This window comes from Argiope bruennichi, chromosome 8 (genome assembly GCF_947563725.1).
Source record: "Argiope bruennichi chromosome 8, qqArgBrue1.1, whole genome shotgun sequence".
NCBI classification, from domain to species: Eukaryota; Metazoa; Arthropoda; class Arachnida; order Araneae; family Araneidae; genus Argiope; species Argiope bruennichi.
Window position 1 is genome coordinate 22759569 of NC_079158.1, and position 14944 is coordinate 22774512.

The 14944-nt window shown below is 28.5% G+C and overlaps 1 protein-coding gene across 2 annotated transcripts in view; it reads left to right on the forward strand.

The window, feature by feature from the left end:
- LOC129981734 (nuclear receptor coactivator 2-like) overlaps window positions 1-14944 on the forward strand; it is a 378069-nt gene that overhangs the window by 254584 nt on the left and 108541 nt on the right. Inside the window, exon 1 of one of the 2 annotated variants that reach the window (XM_056092699.1) lies at window positions 1702-2085. The exons of the other annotated variant lie outside the window; for it this stretch is intronic. The gene's annotated coding sequence lies outside the window, so the exon portion shown is untranslated. Of the gene's footprint in view, window positions 1-1701; window positions 2086-14944 lie in introns of those variants that run through there. 2 annotated transcript variants of the gene reach the window in all.

Sequence of the window (14944 nt, forward strand, 5' to 3'; positions counted from 1 at the left end):
ATTAAAGGTTTCTGTTTTTATTATTCAAAAAGTTTATATTTAAAAGTTTCTGAAAGTAAATGAATTATATTTGAAAATGTTGTTTTCTGTCGTTGTTTTTTAGAAGATCAATGCGATTGTCATTCTTAAATGGGAAATATATGACAGATGACAAGAAAAGTTATGATAAAATAATAATTAGTGAAATAAATTAATTAATGAAATTGAAACTAATAGTAGAGGACTACGTAAATGATGCGATAACGATTTATTTTAAACTTGTAGCAGCTTGAATAAATAATACGCAGGTAATAAATATAAAGATAATGAATGTATTTTAGATAATTTCAATAAAAAAAATTCGTAATTTTAATAAATAGTCAGCATATATTATTTCAAAAATGACAAAATTGCAATGAAAATTTGAAATAATTCTATGAATGATTTAAGAGCTTTAAAAAAGTTGCGGTAATTGATAACACAAAATACGTGCTTTAACAAGCAAGCAAACAAACAAAAAGTTTTCTTTTCCAGTATTGTCTTTGGATTCGTCTGAATAAATTCGAATTATAGAATTTATTTCAAGATTATGCAAATCGAAAATTCGAGAGGAGAAAGGAAAAATTCGAACTATAGAGAGTTCGAATTAAAAAAAAACACTCGAATTCCTAAGTTCAGTTATAAATTTTAATTTAAATATTAAAATGTAAGATTACTTATTTACTAAAATATTTTTTTTTCTAATTTATATATAAGTTTAAGTTGCTTTTAATCGCTTTCTTTTCCGTAAATGATGCTTAAAATTAACGAGTCAGTATTTTTATTTCATGTCGGATGGCAAAAACTTTAGAAATTATCACTTGTCTGAATTTCGTAGATATCCATTGTCTTATGTTATATAAACAGGCCGCTGTGTATCAGAAAGAATTAATAGTCACGAGACCGATATTTATGACGAGTAGGCTTATTTGCCCCTTGAGAATCGTCGGAAATCCGAAACGGGAAATAGATAAATTTCGTTTTCGTGCATTTACGATAGTATTTTCATTTTTAAGACAATCCAGTGAATTTCGAGATATTTTACGCTTAAAGCAGTTGACGAAAAATTGTGTATTATTGTGGACCAATTCTTTTTCGGTAAATCGCAATTTAGAATATTTTGAATCCGATGTTAAAAAAAAATAAATTCTATTGTAACAAATATTTTTCGAAATAGCTATCAAAGTAAACAAATAAATAGTACATGGTAGTTATTGGGTTTTATAGAATATATTCTAAACATTTGTGGAAATATTTGAATCAAAACGATATCGGCACATACACACCGGTATCAAATTAATTCTTTTCTTGGATAAACTATAATCTCGAATATTATTATTTATACAAGAAGAAATAATTTATATTATATCTGTTGAATTGTTTTTAATCTGTGAAATAAAATTTATATCGTTTGTTAAAAAATTTAAATGCCTCTTTATATTTCCAAAATGATTTTTTTTACCAAACGATAATAAACTCTACAAATAAATGAAATGAAAACTCTTATTTCACATTAACCGACGAATTTTCATCACCCAAAACAAAACAAAACCGTTCCCGCATGTCTTAATAACGTCACCCAGACAGCTTATTGCGACGGCTAGATGGCGCTGCCGGCAGCCAGATTCCATGTGACGTAACGTCGCGATTCCGTCCATCGACAGCAGCTGTAGCTCCTTCCACAGACACACTGCGAAGGTCGATCGCTCGGGTGAGTAACCGACAACCAAGGACATCCCAGTGTACCGGTAACAACATCAGGGAAATAGTAGTGTACACACATCGTGTGGTTCCTCGCAAAATTTCGCAGCATGAGGGTGTGCGCGGCGAGCGTTTCGCCGCACGCGAAAACGCGGATCTCCTGCGATACGTAGTGATCTCTCGCTGAGTGGATTAATTTTATTTTGATACTTTGTGGTGTGTGAACGACTTGGATAGTTTTTGTTTACATTTTCGTAGAAGGGGTGCCTACGTGGAACCCACCCAACACTTTTCTAAGTGCTTCGGTGTGAGTTTCTTGCCCTTATAAAGAAGTGTTTTGCCGGATCTTTTCGACGTGCGATTAAGGTAAGCAAATTTGTATATTTGAAAGTGATGGAACTTTTTTTTCATGGAAAATTCAGTATTGAATGCTATGAAATTACCTTTTTTTTTTTTTTCAGAGTTTGAATAATAGCTCGAGAATTACTTTGTGATTGTAATTATTAAAATAAAATATTCTCTTTTATAGAAATATTGTTAAAAAAGGATATTAAATATGCATGAAAAATTAAAATAAATAAGTATAAAGAACTCGCTTATTTTTCCATTCAGTTTAAGTAGGAACAGAGAATTTTTCCACCCTAACTTCATTTCCAATGTTCTGCATGAATTTTTACAACATATACCGCATTAAAAAAACTTTTTTTTTAAAAAAAAAGCTTTTTTTGATAAAGTGAAATGCAATCTCATTTGTATATATATGATTACTGTATGAATATTTCTGTTAAGAACCATATTTCGTTCCTTGCTTATGATGATTGAAAAATATTTCTCTTCAGTTTAAAAAATCGTCTCCAATTTATCTCACGCTATTTCTATTTTTTAAAATTAAATATTAACTAATTAACAATCTGCGAAAAATGAATAGAAACCTTTTCTTATAAGTTGAATCAAATTGCAACCTTAAAAATCAACCTTATTAGAAATTTTGATTTAATATAGTTTGTTTCGGTAAATGTGTTAATATCTAAACATATTTGTTTTTTTTCTCCCATTTCTGAAGCTGAAAAGTATATCTTGTGTAAAGAAAAGTAATAAAAATATTCAGAAATAATTTTCTACCTGTTTAAGTTTTGATCGGTACGGCCACACGCAGACTGAGTATTGTCAGTCAATTATGTTATTAATAGCTTTATCGAAAACTCGCACGTGTCTGAACGGGATTTCAATTCTGTGAATATTGTAGATTTCACATTAATAAGTAAACGGCACATTTAGATTTTAGAAAAAGAAGAAGAAGAAGAAAAAAAAAAAAAAAAAAAAAAAAAAAAAAAAAACATGATTAATCCTATGAAACAATTATTTCAAAAATTCATTGCAATTCATAAAACATGAAAATTAATTAATTTATTTATTAAATCATCGAAAAAATAAATTATTTTCTTTTTAAATATATATATATATAATTGAAAAATAATGGATAAATTTAATTTTTTAGTATTCTAGTTACATTTAACGAATTAGATTTGTCAGAAATTTAAGGTTACTCTAATCTGGCGAGATTTATCTTGTCGTATCCACCATTAATGGCGATACTCGCTTTTTATGATTAAAAAAAAAATGAAACAAACGTAACTACGGCAACGTTCCAGAATTTTCGCAGCTCTTTTGGAATTGGGACAGTTCTAGATTTGTTAAATAGATTTCTGCAACATATTATATCATTTATAAAAATAGATGGAAATATAAATAGTTCTTTTGAAAGAAATAACCGTCATCAGTAAAAAAAATAAAGAAATTTTTTTAAACATTTGTTCGCTTAGTTCTTTAAAATTGAATAATAATTAAAAAAAAATCTCTATCATAAAAAATAAATACAATTTTGGCTGTTAAATATTCATTTCGATAAACCGCTTATTTCATTCGCCGCGCCAGGCTTGTAGGAGTGCTAATACCTATACTTCTATTCCAATGCTTTGATTCTATTTAGAATTAAGCATATGTACCAATACACGGTACTATATGGTATTCCACAAAAATTTCGCGCAGGCTGCCGAATTTTTTACAGCAGGTTCTGATTTCGTGGATAGTTACATTTCGTTTTTTAAGTATTAAGATTCCACCATTCAAAAACGTCTGTTTTGAAAATTAATTCTAATATTTGCTATAAGATTCTTTGAGTAACTTAACTGTTATTTTTATTTACCAGAAAGATAAATAAATTAGCATTAAATTAAATAAGCTTACGAACAGTTATTTAATATTTATATTTAATGGAATTTCTGAAATCGTTAATGACGTACAAACGATTCACTTAAATTGAAAACTGTCCCATAATTTATTTTTTTAAAGTGAAAAAATAAAAAATAAAAATGGAACACTGCAACTAATGGTTTAAAAATCTTTTCATTAAAAGAAGGAGAAATGCGAAGTTTTTCATTGTAGAAAAGAAAAAATTTGTTTCAGGAAAAAGTTTATTGCTTATATTTCTTTTCTTTAATTGGAGCTTTAATGGTAAAAATGAAGGTCGTATAATGGATGAGTTACATAATTAATCACATGCTTTTAGTTCTAAAAATTGAAATTTGAAAGAATTTGGAATTTTAAGCTCATTATTTAGTAGTGAGAATATTAGCAACAGGACAAATGCTGTCAGAAATTCTATATCTGACCTGCCGTTATATTTAATATGTTACTACGAATTTTATTTTAAAAATTGAAATAAATAATTGCTATTAAGAAATAACATATTTTTAACAAAGTATAGTTTTTAGAAAGGAACTCATCGTTTCATTTTAATCGTATCTATTAAAGAATATTTTTATAAAATAATGTTAAAATCCTTTTTGAGTTTGCATTAAATTATATTAATCAACCAGTCGGCGTCCTGGCATAGGGGAGCGCGTCTTCCCCGTGATCTGGGTTCGAGTCCCGATTCAGGCATAGTTAGCTATTCTTCCTCTGTTCTATCTGTGAGATGTGTGAATGTGCCCCCATCCCTGTAAAAATTGTCTGTGCAAGCGAATGTGATGCGTGATTAGCAAAATCGTACTCTTGGCCCTAGTTGGCGCTACTAAAAGCAAGAGACGCTCTCTCCCGGCTTAAAATCACTGAATTCGAAATCAGCGAGCTTCTCCATGGCAAGTCCATCAAAAACAACAACATATTAATCAGCCAAGTTTTGTTTTCAAAATATTTTTTCTTATATTAATTGTAATGTTAAAAAAAAAAAACTTCTGCTATATTTCACTGGAAAATTTATTTAACGGTGTTAAAATTATTCGGAAAATTTGGAAGTCACAATATTTCATTTAGAACTTTTGAATTAGTCACTTATTTGTACCTGTACAATTTTTTAGGCTTAACAGACTGGTAAAAAGTTCCAACAGTACATAAAATCGGGGAAAAAAAAACAAAACAGAATTGATTTAAGAATGAACAGAAAGAATCGTGAATGAATGATTCGCGGTGACATATCTTGGAAGTTGCGAAACTGCTTCCTCAAATGTGTCAACCTACAGGAAGGAAAGAGTATTTATTTTGTTAAAGGATATAGATTTGCTTAAAATAAGTTTGAAAAAAGTGTAGTAAAATGTTCAAAGAATGAAACATACTGTGTGGAAATACTTATTTTAAACAACATATTTATTCTTTCGATATTTTTTCTTGGTGCTTTTATTAGCAAAAGTTATTTTGCCATACATTTCATTCGCCTTTATATTTTTAATTATGTGAACGAACATTTCTGTCTTTCCAGTTCTTTTTTTTTTCCCCTTTTAACTGTAAATCCGCTAAAAAGAAAGAAAAAAAAAGTTTTAATGTAGAATTGCCGTGGTTTTTATTTACGAATTCAGAAGAAATATTTAGTCTATTCATATAGTATGATAAGATGTAAAGGCTTGTTGTTTTGAAAAAGCTTATCTCGTTCCACTTTTAACTCGTAAATCTATTTTCTCAGTATATGAAATGTTCGTGTGTGTGGGTAATGCTAATTTTTATTATCGCGGTTTTATTTGTTTATCCTGATTTTGCAAACTGAAATCGAGGCCTGAAACTTTGCAGTTTTTTAAAAAATAAATTTTTAAAGCTTTCTTATCGTCTCCAGATTTTATACATAAAAAAAAATCTCCAATTTTTTTATAAAAAGAGTTATTATGACGTCGTATTTTGTAGTTATCGTCGTATTAGTTATTATTATCATTTTTTTTTTTATTTCGCATGTTTTATAACTAGACATTGCGTTTGCAACACATTTTATTAAGTTTGTAGTCAATTAAACACAGTAGTGTATCGATGAGAGAGTAATAGAGATTTTTTTTTTTTTTTTGCTTTTATTGCATATTTAAATTAGACTTGAAGCAGAAGAGGAAAAAAAATTGCTGTGTGAACCATTTTAATTCACGGCTTCATTTTATATATTTATATGTGCATTAATTTTTATATATTTAATTCTGAAATTTTAATGCTGAAATAATACGTCACTTTAAAATCGGCCTGTTAAATTACCTATATCTTTCAGTCTATTAAACTATCTTATATTTGATAACACTGCAATAAGATGAAATTGCGTAATGAAAAGCAAATCGCCAACTGGCAGATTTTAAGTTCTGTATTGCACCAGACTGCTCGAAATAGTTGTAATTCATCATGTAAAATCGAGTAAATCCATTACGTAGTAAATTGTTTACTTTTCTTTAGATAATTTTTAAAAAATCCAGCAAGAGTTTCTTTTGGAATGTTTTATGTATTTTGGAGACAATTTTCACATAAATATGTTAAATTAATGATGGAAATCTAAAACTTCTTTATTTTCTGAATGAAATCGTTTTGCTAGAGAATACTTTTATTTATAATTTTATGAATGAATTGAAACTGTCTCTCAAAATAGTTGGTAATTTCTTTTTAAAAATAATGACCAATATTCAATGAAATTTTGAATTATTTCGTGAAAGTATATAATAAAAGAAATATTTTTCATAAAATACATGGAATTGTGAGTAGTCAATTAGTTATTTTGAAACTTATTGAACTATCGTATATTGATTTTTCATTCTCATTAGAAAAAAAACAAGGCCGAACAAAAACGGTTTTTTTTATTGTTTTTTTTTCGCATCACCTTATATGTAAATCGAGTTCGGAATATGAAAGAGTTAGTATTTATAAAGAGCTTCATGACAAATTGATAAGGGAGTGATTTATCTTTAGTGATATGTTAAATCACACTTATGCCAACTATTGTGACACATTTCTTATTATTTGCTCTCGGACATTTATCGCCTCAACATGTGTTGACGCTTCCAATCGTGCTTGTCGGCAGTATTGGCACTGTTACTGTGGTAAAATGCGAGATAAGGCACTGATATGACTCATCCTTATTATTTTATGATAATGAAACATTTTTAAGCAAACTTTTTTGTGTTGTGCATTGAATATATTTTTATTTTATTATTTTTGCCACTGCTGCTAATTTATTTTTTATTCTTTTTCTATTATTTTAATGGTTTATCTATCTGTTACTTTTTTAAAAATTTTGACTTAATATAACAGCATAAAACCAAAAACAATTGATAAGGAACTTCATTGGAACTGTTTGAAGTAAAAAAATATGTATATCGTTTTCGACAAAGATTCAAAATCTACACTTAGTAAATAAAAACATTTAATGATATATATTAAAGTTTCTCTAGAGCTTATTAATTCTTCCTTATAATTTGAAATAATAGGTTTTAATATTTTCTATAAATTAAAATACGATTTTAACTTAAGACAACAGTTAAAGTATAATGTAGAAAGAACCAGATAAAATTCTTTATAATTTAATAATATCAACGAAGAAGTGTGCGCAAATTATTCATTTAGTAATTTTATACAATTCTTATTGTATTATTATGTAATATAATGACCATCATTTAAAAGTTTTAAAAAAGTGAATTCCAGTCTTAAAGAAATGTTTTGATAAAGTTTTTCATTTTTAACGTTTGGTCCTTTTTTTTTCTTTATGGAGAAACAAAACGTTGAATTATTTGCTTACAGGATGAAATTTCTTGAGCTTGATTATTAGTTTCTACATAATTGACCTTTCGTAAATTTTTTAAAGAAATTATTATTATCAAGAATTATATTATTGAATATTTTTTCTGTTATTTTAAAATTTATAATTTTGTTTCCCATTTTTATTTTTAATTTACGAAATAAAACCCTGATAAAGATTTGTTTATTTTAATAATAGCTACATATTCCTCCTAATGCAAGCGGTTTCTGATTTATTTATCCCACCCCTCTTGAAGTGCTTGAATAAATCTAATTTAGAAGGGGAAAAGTAATTGAACGAAGTATAATGTTTCTTGATGGAAAAGTGGCTTGTTGAATCAAAGACTGAATATGTCGGAACAATTTAATTTTTCATTTTTCAGTGTTTGTCGGCCTATTTGCCCTGTCAAAAAATGTTTCCCCCTCCAAAATGCAGCATGTCAAAGCATCTGGTAAAAAAAAAGTTGTCTTGAACGTAAGCCAGACAGAAGATTTAAGAAAACAAATGCTTTGTGTCTGACACTTCGCTCGGACTGAAATAAGCAAAAATCAGTGTTTATTTCAAACAAAATCAAAAGAAGGAGAACTAAAAAGAACGAGGAATGTCGAGGTGTAAATGCGGTGATAAAAACTCACGTGTTCGTTGAATTCTTTTTAGGTCCCCAAAACAAAAAGCTTTGCTCTCGGTGGTGACAACAGCTATTTATAAAAGTGCGCTGCTTTTATTGCAAAGAAAATAAACAAGTAAATATTTTTATTCGCTCTAGTTGATCACGTGATTCGATCTAGTTGATCTGAGTGAAAATTAGAAAATCCATGGAGAATTAAAACTTAATTTTTATAATTAAAAATTAGAAATCCGTGAGGAATTAAAGCTTAATTTTTATTTTTAAAAATCTATTGTAAATCACGTGCCGATACTATTCTTATAATACATTTATTAGGTTTCTAAAAATGGTATGTTATAAAAATCCATATTGTACGATTTATTTATTTTTTGTTTTTACTTAGTCATTTAAAAAAATGAAAGTTAGACCCCAGAATTTAAAAATAAATACGTACCTACTTCCACATTTGTAAAGCTGTTAGATTTTATAATAAAAATAAACGTACAATTGTATTATAAAATATATATAAAGCAATTTTCACCAAAAGTATTTTATATTATCTTAATATGCATTAAACAATGGCTTCTTTGTTGTTGCTATTAAATATTAAATCAGAACAGTTTGAAAAGGATTTCCGACTAACCTGGGGCCGCTTGGCGAAAGTAGGGGTGTAGGGGATTCAGGAAAATCGATTCATTAATGTTTTTAATTCGTTGCCAAATAAACCAATTTATAAAAAAAATGAAAATTTTATGAGATATTAAGTATTAAACTAGTATTAAAAATTTGTCAAGTATAATTATTTGATCAGGTTGTATCTATGTCACTATTGTTAAACTATACTTTATACACAGGACTATATAAGCAGTTCGAGCACTTTACTTAAATAATTTTGCATACAAACGTAATTTAAATGCAGTACAAATATAAATTATAGCAAATAGATAATGACTATTATATTTTCACAAAGTTACAAAGATAAAGGATTAACCTAAAATAAATTAAGTCAATTTAAATAAGAATACGTTGAAATGTGAAACTAAATTATCAAATTTATTAAAAGAAAGGTTTCACAATTCATACTGCCTAAGACTGCAAAGTGCTTAAATCAGCCATTCATTACTTGCTCCAAACTATGAGATGTATAATTTTTTTTTGTATGGTACTGAATATTTATGATAATTTTCTCTGAAACGTTTTGAGCGTATTTTGCTTAAAAGTCTAGAAATATGTCGCTCCAACCGCACTGTTAAATCTAAGCATTTGTTTACAATTTTTAAATGTATTCCGTGTCATCCTTAGGAGGCGTAAAATTCTTTTCATGACACGAAATGGCCATATTCTCATCTGGAATTTAATTTGTATTCATTTTGTAAAGTCTTTTCCTGATTACAAAAAGTTGTAATTGTAAAAAAAAATTATAATTTGGCATATATAGTATTTTGATATTTCTAAAGAAATTCCCGAAATCAAGTTTTTAATAAAATCACTTACGTCATTTTATTTCAAAATGAGCATCGTTGTTAACTCAAAGAAATCAAAGCGGCATTTCAGTTCTCGCCAAGTATAGCCGAATACTTCAGCTGTCACGTTAGATTATAGCATCTGTGATATAGTTTTGATGTATCAATATCTTTAACTGGTGTTACAAATACTTTGTGTTTTATATAACAAAATTGGCATTGAACAGTTTCATAGCGGGAACCAATTCAAGAAGCAAAGAACACTTTAAACTTTTTCCTTCTTTGATGCCATTTTTATAACAATTGAATGTAAAAATCAAGGGTGGACAATCGCGATCGACCGGTGGACCGCCAAGACATTTTGGGGTGACCGCCTTTACTAAGACCTAAGACTCGCACACTAAAAGAAATATATTTATGGAACATTGTATTTTTATTTCTTGAGAAAAACGAAGTTTTTTTTCTTCAAAATGGCATAATTTTAAAAGCATGTTGTTCGGAACCTAAAAATAACTTTCGGAATCTATTGGGCTTATCCCAATTTAAAAAAAAGTTGCATATCATTTAACATTGTTTTTTGGTTCTGCCTACCTGTGTGAATCTGCATTTTCAGCGATGAATGTAATTAAGACAACATATCGTCCCCGTCTCACAGAAGACCACTTAGAATCCAGTTCAGGATTAGCTGTTAGTAATTATATACAGAGATATTCAAGAGTGGTGTATCCACCAACTAATGCAGACTACTATTTACTGTAACTGCAAGAACTAACTTTAGATAAAAATGATTTTTTTTTATCATTTTGAATTTTTCGATATTAAATGCATCATTTGATATTATAATATTAGTGGAAATTATTATTATATTATGTAGGTAAGTACATATCCCATATTTAATATTAAGTTATAATAAATATTGTAAACCTACGCCACTGGGTGGACCGCAACTCCTTGAAAAAATTAGAAGTAGCCCGTACCTTGTAAAAGTCTGCCCATCCCTGGTAAAAATCATTATTTCTGCATATCAGTTGAATAATAATAAAAAAAAACACACACACACACACACACACAATTATTCCAATTTAAAAATGTTAGAGTATTATATTCAGTGTTTATTTTGTAATTAAATTTTATGAACACTTTATATAACTGCGTGCTTAAACCCATCGAGGACAAACATGTTATTTTAATAAAATTATCTGTTGAATTTGCAACTGGAAATTGAGTTTAAAGTTATCACATATATATTAAATATTAAACTCAAACAAACAAACAAAAATAGAGTGCATGCTTCATTTTAAAGTAATTAGTTTATCATGTCACTTTCGCTTTAAAAATTTATCATTCCCAGAATCAAAACTAGTTATCTTCTATCAAATGAATCTTATTTATTTCGTTTTCAATGTTTCCAACTTCTTACTCAATATAAACAACACGGTTGCTCTTTCGATGAAGACACCAGTTACACTCGTTATACAATTGCTGTAAATAAACAGCCGCTTCAGAGAAGTAAGAAAATCCTTTGCCAAAAACACCGATCTTTTTTGAGCTGGCTTATCCCCTGAGTTGATGATCTGCCAACCACAAAGAAAAAAAACTTTAAAAAAAAAATCTTACCTACCTTCAGAGGTACCTTCCTTTAACAATTAGGACGAAAGGTATATTTTTTTGGAAGGAACATCCTACCTTGCATTACGTAAGACAGATAGTAGTTGCGTGTCCTTAGATCACTGAAAAGTATTCCTCCTCCCGTTCTTCTCACCCCTCCCTTTACTTGATGATTTAACATTCCTAAATGTCGAATATGGTTATTATTTTTAGTTAATGTGTTCTGAGAAATATTTTTAAATGAAAATAGTTGTTTACCATGATATTAATTAATGGAAAAATTAATAAATGTTCCCAAATAACTGGGGATGGATGTTAATTTTTTTTTTTTTTTTTTTTTTTTTTTGTAAAATGTTAAATTTTTTTTTACCATGATATTAATTAATGGAAAAATAACTGGAGATGGATGTTTAAAGGTTTTTTTTTTTTTTGTAAAATGTTAAATTTTTTTTACTAACGCACTTTAACAAAGTAAATCAAATATGACAGTCTTAAATTTGAATTTCAAAAAAATGTCCACTCTGTGCTACTCAGCAACTCACAAAAGTTATATATATATATATATATATAAGGGTGACTTATAAATGAAAGCAAAAATCATTGCATAATAATGATGAGTTTTAACGCTGAAATTTCACTGTTTTATGTGTAAAATTCACTATCATTAGAAAACATTTTTTATTTACTTGAGGATTTTTATCCTTCTAAATGAGTTGTCTTGATAAAAATTTATAAATTTAATTTATAAATATAATTTATGAATTATAAATTGCATCATTTTAAAAGCATCATAATTATGCATTTAGAATGATGTTTCTATTTTTACTTGACATTATTTAAATTATGTGACAAATCATTATTCATTTTTAAAAAAATTGTTTAAAATTGTTTGTTGTATGTATAAAATTAAATTGACTGTCAAACATGTAATAAGAAAATAATTAACACTCTATACATTCGAAATTTATCAACATTTTTTGTTGTTGTTGTTATTTTATATTTCTTAAACACGATTGATTTCTATCATTAGAAGTCGTTCATTGAACGTTCTTTCTAATAAAAAAGTATTCCAAAATGCGATGGTGTAAATGTAATGCAATAGAATTGTCTACTTATACTTAGTTATCCATGCTCTAAAATGTTTCGCTTTACAATTTTATAGACCGGCAGTCACTGCATGTCTTTTCCTCGAGGATTGGGAAATGGGCGTCACCCTTAAATGTTTATTAGGATCGCCATATTGTCTACTTACGCCACTGGTAAAATGTATAACTGTACAATACGGGAACTTAATACTATCGCAATTCATCTAATTCTGCATAATACAATTTTTTACTATATTTAGATATTCAGTTTATGTCAGCGTGCAGTAACTTAAATTTTTTTACCTCCTAGACTAAAGCTATGAATTATTATAGATTTTCATTTTCACAGTATAAAAAAAAATCTGGTGTAAACATCTCAAAATCAAATACCTGTCTATTAATATACAAGAATATATGACTTTCATCAAAAAGTGTTTCCTTCCTGTCATAAATATCTCTTAAATTCCCCTCATAAAACAACTAAACACCCAACACTGAAATAAAGATGCAAATTTTGACCAAAAATATTTTATATGCATGGATGTGATAAACCGCCATCTTTTGACAGTTTAAGACAGTCCCACCCCCCATCCCTCCCTCTTTCTTCTTCTTTGCATTATTTTTAATGGAGTCGCAAACAATGCATTTTTTATGACGACCATCTCGGTCAAGCACCCAAAGAAAAAAGGAAACCTTAGGCTCCGTCTGTAGATTTAGGGAATTTTTATTGGAGGAATAAAACGTCAGTGAACCATTCTCATTGTCACGTGACTTAGAAGAGAGGGGTGGAAGAGTTGCAGCAGCAAATAAGTGAAAGAAGCCATCGTAAACTGTTATTCCGCCGATACTATTGTCACGTCTGTCTATAGGCTTCATAAATATTGAATTATGTGTCTAACTTGCGAAAAAGTGTAGGAGATTTCCTCGTAAAAACCCTCCTTCCCTCCTGTTCCGAGATACTTTGTATATCGTTTTTGCCTGGAGATAATAGAGTTTTCTTGGATTTTATGTTCCTTTTGGACTTTGGAACGCTACGTGTTGATCGTAACTGACATAGAGCATTCTGGTGTTCTGGTAATATGAAATTTATTCATGGGAATATTAGAGCGAGATTTGTAAAATAAAGTTTTCTTGTGTCGAAATTTACAAGTTGTTGCGGTATTTCAAAATGAGGAGAAAGCTTTGTAAATGCTAAGTATGTGTCGTTCAAGTGAAACCATTGCGTGTTCAAATCGTATCCTTGAAAGTGATAGGTTATAGGAGGACCGTGAGTCACCTTTCTGGATATTAATAGCAGCAAGCGGCTATTTTTAGAGGTAGTTCTTATTCTAATCTTGCCTTTTTCAATAAAATTTAAAAGGCAAAATAAAAAGATTATATTATTTGATAAATATCATATTATGAGAATCCTTCTGAGAGCATTTGGAACCACGCCTTAAAATATCGATCTATATTCAAATGATAAATGCCGAACTTCATTAATGTATTATTATTTAAATTTCCACTTTGCATCTGCGCCAAATTATATCGCCAAAAATATAATATGCATTAAATTTGCGCAAACTTGGTGGAAACTAGCTTTGAATTTACGATCTTCTCACTAAGACGCCGAGGCATCATCAGCTTATAACAGCAGCTCAAAAAACCGTTTCTGTTGTAGATTTGAGAAGTGTGTTCGTCTTTTTCTGTTCTTTTTTGGGAAGAACACGGAACCCTTTTTATTTTCGCATATGGTCCAAATAACAAATGTTTTTAATTCTTTATAAAACTTTTTCCTTTCTATTTGTATGCATGTTCTTTTCATGAAATCTGAAAGTCGTGTTTTTAGAATAACGCGTAAGTTCATATATTTTAATAATAGGTATATAAAAGGATTGAATCTAAATGTTACTCGTGTCGCGAGTTAGTTGCGAATTTAATCATGCTTTTAAATTTTCAAAGTGTTCTGCATATGAAATTTCTTTTATAAAAAAAAATGAAACAAACAAACAATAAAGTATCAAATAGATTTTACCTGTAACATTTTCAGAATCGCCGATTTTTCGAAATTTCGCCAAGTAATCAATCATATTGCGAAAACTATCATTTCAAAAATTTATATAATTGAAATTCTTTTGCTTATAATAACTTTTCAGAAAGAAATGGATGTAAAAAGGAAGAATTAATGTAAAAATCTCATATAAATCCAAACTTTAATATTTATTCAATGTAATTTGTTTGACTCTTTCAAGACCGACGGAACATTTAAAAACATTTAATCCAATGAGAATTTTATCAAATCGGTCTCGAAAGGCTTAAATATTTATACTCTGCGTAACATCAAAAAGATAATTTTAAAAATGAATGATAATTATTCTGATTTTACTGAAAAAGTGCAAATTTATACTCACCAGTAAGGCTCTTTAAACTAACAATCCATCCTTCCTGTGTT